Genomic DNA, 5,385 nt, shown 5'->3' on the forward strand with positions numbered 1-5,385 from the left:
CTACAGGACTACGATAAAAAATTTTTCAATTTAGTCGAAACGTTGAACATTCCAAATTTTATCGTATCAAAAGTAATGAAATATTCAAAAATTCCATTTTTTGGTCAAACTCTTCAAGGTACGAAAAAAATGAAAAAACTCAAATTACGTGCCCTGGAAAGAATTACAAATTTATAATGATTCACTTTTCGATATAAGCTACGAAAAAAAATAAGACAAAAGTTGTTCATCAAAAAAAGAGCTATCATTTTTGATAGGACACGTAGTTTTTGCTTTAGTCGTAAAAAATATCATTCAAAATAAAAATATTAAATTTGTTTGAGAAAAACGACACAAGGTATGAACTTAAATTACCAGACAAAAGTTGTTCGCCTAAAAAGATCTATAAATTTATTATTAATCATTTTTCAATTGGACGCAGTATTTTTTATTTAATCGTAAAAAACAAAATAAAAAATTATAAAAGCAAGGAAATCAGAATTAGTATGATTCAATTTGTATGCATATTATAAATTGTAATGATATACATTTATTGAAATGATTCATGTTTCAGAGCAGCTTAGAATACAATTTAAAGCAAAATAAGAAACAAATACAAAAATAATCATGATAAATACAATTTGCTTTTTATTTTGTAATTTTTTAATTAGTAATCCTAGATAGAGTTACATAAAAATGTATTATGATTGATATAAAAGTGTTGTGTATAATGTAGAAAAGTTTACATGTTGGACAAAATCGAGTGCGATGCACGAGATACGTGATGAGAATATGTTCGTTAAAGCGGAAAGCGCTTTAACTAACGAGAGTTTAAAATCACAAAATTACAGTTGTCAGTCCGTTGACCTTTGATTTTAAAAGGTGCGTCCACGAATGCGGGAGAATTATAAAGACCGAGCGTGTAGCGCGAAGTAAATACATAATCGAGCCCGAAGCGCGAGAACCAACAGTTGCGCGCCCCAGGCGCGCTCAAACTTGCGAGTGAAGCGAGCCTCGCGCGCAGCGCGAGACGAGACTGCCCGGATAGCGGGCATATTTTTTTAATTCACCTTTAGCTTGTATAAGTATTGCCGAATTCTTCTCATTTCCTTTAAAACCTTTCAAATTCGTTTATTTAATTCAAATTTATTTCAATTTATTTGAATTTACCTTGAAAGGGTTTAAACTCGTATTCAATCAATATTTTTAGTTTTTTTTTTAATTCAAAAGGACATAAGTCACATGATTAATCCAAATTAGTCACTTTTGTGTTAGAAATTTTTATCAGTAAAAAAGTCTGTTGCAATCCTGAAAATCAAAAAAGTTAAAAATGTATCAATTTAAATTATAAATTTTTCTATTCCATTTATAAAAAGATTCTATAGTTAAAAAGTTAGAAGATTAGAATTTGGTTCTTTAAATATTAATGATCAGAGAAAATGAAAAATTAGTCTAAGAAAAATCAGAGGAAAACCAATGATATATATATATATAAAATATATAATTGAACTTCATTCCATTTTTGAACAATGAAAATGACGGTGAATTTATTTTAACTCAGAAATGCAGAAGCTTGAATCAATTAATTGAAATTTTCCTATTTTCGAAATTTTAACTGAAACCATTAAGTTTTGGGGTTTATCAATGAAAACAAAAATTGTCCAATTTTGAAAGTTTTTAACATCTACAATTTCAAAATGTTCCATTTTAAATACTTTCGTTTAGAATCAAAAACCTAATATTTGAAAATGTGGTTAGTATTGGATTTTAAAACTATTTTCATGTTTAATTTTAGGGAATAAAAATGTATAGACGTGAATACGTGGTAGGTGTGGGGGAATTAATTGTTAAAATTTAATTAATTTTTAAAAGTTCTAAATTATAAATTATTGTTTCAAACATTTTTGTAACCTTATATCTAAAATTTGGATAGTAATGGATTTTTGAATTGTTTATAAGTTTAATTTTAGGAAATAAAAATTTAAATACGTGAACGCGCGTTGAGGGAGGGAGGATCAATGGTTAGAAATTAATTAATTTCAAATTTCAAAAAGTTCAAAGTATTAATTATTTATTATGGTTTTAACATTAATTTTAACCTAATATTTTTTTTAAGTTGGTCATTAATGAATTTCTTAATTGTTTACATGTTCAATTTGAGGAAAAAAATGTAAAGATGTGAACGCGCGTTGGAAAAGTGAAATTAATGGTTACAAATTAATTAAATAATTTGAAATTTCATAAAGTTCAAAATTATTAATTATTTATTATTTCAAAAAATTTCCAAGTCTATTATTTAAAAGTTGGATTAGTAATGGATTTATTCAATTGCTTACATGTTTACTTTTCGGAAATAGAAATTTAGTGACATGAGCGCGCCGTGATGGAGAGGGAATTAATGGTTAAAAATTAATTATTAAATTTTCAAAAGTTTAAAATTATTGATTATTGCTTCAAAAATTGTCTTCAGCTAATGTTAACACATTTTTTGTAATTAATTTTAAATTGTACACATGTTTAATTTTAGGAATTATAAATTAAGAGATGTGAACGCGGGGTGGGGCAGTGGGAATTAATGGTTCAAAATTAATTAATTAATTTGAAGTTTCAAAATGTTCAAAACTATTCATTATTGCTTCAAAGATTTTTAACCTAATATTTAAAAATTTGGTTAGTAATGGATTTATCAAGTTGCTTAAATGTTTACTTTTAGGAAATAGAAATTGGGAGACTTGAGCACGCCGTGGGGGTGGGGGAATTAATGGCTAAAAATGAATTATTAAATCTGAAAATTCCAAAAGTTTAAAATGATTGATTATTCTTTCAAAAATTGTTTTCAGCTAATGTTAACAAATTTTCTTGTAATTAATTTTAAATTGTTCACATATTTAATGTTAGGAAATATAAATTAAAAGATGTGAAATCGCAGTTGACATATGTGCATTTATTCCTTGTTACATATTAATTTAAAACATACATGCAAATTGATTTCAAGAGACTTCAAGGCTTCCGTGAAATCCTTTAAAATCTTTTGAAACTTCCTGAAACTTTTTCAAATTTCTTTCAATCTTTTAAAATATTTTGAAAACCTTTAACTCATAAAAAATTGTAATACCTTCAAAACCATTAATATTTTTTAAATGTCACAAAATCTATTCAGGGGCCATTCACAAAATACATTCTTTTTTTTGAATTTTTTCAAATCGAATTTTGGATCCCTTGAAATAAATGCTTTAAAAGTTTTTGCAGTATCGTGATACTTCTGGAAATCTTTTACAATCTTTTTAAACTCATAAAATCTATTCGAATTCCTTAAAATACCTATGAATCCCATTAACTGCTTTTATATTTTTGAAATCTATTAAAATCTTATAAAATAGTTGAAATCCTTTTTAAATCCATACACTGTATAAAGCCTAAAAAAAACTATTTTATATTATTTTAAATACCGAGTTTAGATCTCTACCATCGGTCCGCTCAGTCGATCACAAATTATTTCCGAAAACTAAAAAGAGATGTCAGCACCAACTGGGCTCAATCTTTCATAAAAAAAGACTTTCTAATTTAGTTTCAATTCAAGTCAAATGAATGAATACTCATAAAAATACCTTTATTAATTTGTTAAGAAATTTTTTTTAATACCGGATAGAATTTTGATTATTTTTACAAAACAATTTTTCACTCTTTTACTTTTTAAGACGCCCCTGAGATGGGACGTCCAATCGGAGAAGAACTTTCTATTAGTTCCTCCATATCACACTGTCGCATCGTGTCACACATAAACACCACACGCACTTGAGATAAGATAAATAAATTACATAAAACGCAATAAAAAAGTGTGTAAAACTTATTTGATAATACAATCTCAGGAAAAATAATTATTGCCTAACAGGTGAGTTAAATAAAAATAGACTTTTTGGTGTAATTCCTAGTTTAAAATGATCTCTGACATTCATGTTGAAGCGGTTATTTATAACACGGTGACATATGGAAATTTTAATCACGTAACAAACAAAAAAGAATAAGATCAGACATGTGTACATTGGAAAAAAGAGAAAAATGGTCAGACTTTGTACTAAGACGCAGTGTCATGTTCCCAGTTCGAGATTAAAGTTTATACTTGAATGACTGCAAAATAATCTTGTTTTAGAGTTTCAAATTGCAGGTGTTAAACCTGTCAACTTTTGTGGAAGTTTTGCTTCGCCTGATATTGACACTAGAAATTTTCGCTCGTTGAGGTAGGTCGAGATTTAAGGGACTGCTTACAATGATAAAAGTCGTTATAAAAGTGACGGATATGAAAAGAATATCTTGACATCTTTTTAAGCACAGATCATTTCTGATATTCTCATAATTCAATATTTGAATTTAAAGAACACTAAAAATAACGTTTTCAATTTCAAAATAAAATTTAAGGAAAATTTTTTATTTTTCGTCAAATACACAGAGCGAAATTTCGAGAGATTAATTCACGGAACTGGTCCTTGATTTTTCCAGGCTTTGACGCGAGAATTAAGATCTCGGAACCCTTGCTTTTAAAGCAAAGACCGTTGCCTTAAAAGCAAGGAGTCTGAGATCTTAGTTCTCGCGCCAAAGCGTGATAAAATCAAGGAGCAGTTTCGTGAATGAATCTCAAATTTTTTCTCCGTGAAATTTTAATCCTTTTTCTGGTGGGGTGGGTAAGCAGGGGGAGGGAGTGAGCATGGGAATTGGGGAGAGGATGGAAAGTGTTAAGAAGTAAGGGGAAGTAAATTATAGGTGGGGGAATAAGATGAAGTAAAGGAACAGGAAGTGATATAAGGGTTTGTAGGGAGAAGTAATGGTAGGGGATAGTAGGGGCAGGGGTATATAGGATGTCCCAGACTCAAATGTCCCGACTTATATGGCTGTAAAAAATATAAAAAATGATTCGAAAACTCCTTTCCCAAAATTCCTTGGAAATTTTAGTTTTTAAGTTCAAAAATATTTAGGCTGGACCAATCGGGAGCGCGGTACAAGCAGACGTGCGCACGTGAGCAGGAGTTCGACGCAGTGTTATTGATGCGAGCGCCAAGGTGGGGTTAGTGACGATAGAACGCCGGTCACTACACTACATTGAAATCCCACTCACAGGCGCAACTCTGTTTATACCGCGCTCCTGATTGTTCCAGCTTAAATATTTTATAACTCAAAAACTAAAACTTCAACTGATTGTTGGAAAAGGAATTTTCGATTTATTTGTTTTATTTATATACAGCTATATAAGTCCGGAGAATGGATGCTAGGACACCTTGTGTAGAAGGTTATATCAGTTATAAGAGGGGAATTATGATGGTCAGGGGAAGCAGGCGAATGGAGGGGCAGCAGGAGAAGAGTAAGGGTGCAAGAAGAGTGATGGGCGGGAATGCAAGAGAAGTAAGAAGAGAG

General features: G+C 29.8%; 1 protein-coding gene across 4 annotated transcripts in view; it reads left to right on the top strand.

Moving 5' to 3' along the window:
- Positions 1–3,740: 3,740 nt before the first annotated feature.
- The window catches only part of LOC117181628 (peroxisomal acyl-coenzyme A oxidase 3-like), a 42,486-nt gene continuing 40,841 nt past the window's right edge, over positions 3,741–5,385 (top strand). For 2 of the 4 annotated variants that reach the window (XM_033374502.1, XM_033374506.1), the window contains exon 1: positions 3,741–3,871. The gene's annotated coding sequence lies outside the window, so the exon portion shown is untranslated. Of the gene's footprint in view, positions 3,872–4,069; positions 4,218–5,385 lie in introns of those variants that run through there. The other 2 variants (XM_033374503.1, XM_033374505.1) reach the window with 1 other exon arrangement.

The sequence above is a fragment of the Belonocnema kinseyi genome, chromosome 10 (assembly GCF_010883055.1).
Source record: "Belonocnema kinseyi isolate 2016_QV_RU_SX_M_011 chromosome 10, B_treatae_v1, whole genome shotgun sequence".
NCBI lineage: Eukaryota > Metazoa > Arthropoda > Insecta > Hymenoptera > Cynipidae > Belonocnema > Belonocnema kinseyi.